Raw genomic sequence first — 514 nt, 5'->3', positions numbered from 1 at the left:
CTGACATCCCCTGTGCTCAGGCCCCTCCCAGCCCTGACATCCCCTGTTCTCAGGCCCCTCCCAGCTCTGACTTTCTGTGTTCTGAATGTCAGAACTATAAACTTAATTCTGGGGAAGCAAAGGGAATAAAGTACCAAACTTGGAGTCAGGAAGAACTGAGTTCAGATCCATCTTTAGACACTAGCTATGTGACCCTGGGTAAGTCATTTCACCTTTGTCTGCCTCAATTTCCTCAGAGAAATGGGGATAATAATAGCCCCTACCTCCTGTTATTATGAGGAGCAAATGAGATATTTGTAAAGTGCTTTGCAAACTTTAAAGCACTTCATAAAGCTATTATTATTTTGTTGTTGTTGTTGGGTCTTGTCTGACTCTTCGTGACCCCATTTGGGCTTTTCTTGGCAAAGATACTGGAGTGGTTTGCCGTTTCTTTCTCCAGCTCGTTTTACAGATAAGGAAACTGAGGCAAACACAGTAAAGTGACTTGCCCAAGGTCACACAGCTAGGAAGTGTC

The sequence above is a fragment of the Vombatus ursinus genome, unplaced genomic scaffold, assembly GCF_900497805.2.
Source record: "Vombatus ursinus unplaced genomic scaffold, bare-nosed wombat genome assembly UNPS02001287.1, whole genome shotgun sequence".
Lineage (NCBI taxonomy): Eukaryota > Metazoa > Chordata > Mammalia > Diprotodontia > Vombatidae > Vombatus > Vombatus ursinus.
Note: the sequence above shows the minus strand (reverse complement) of the source record.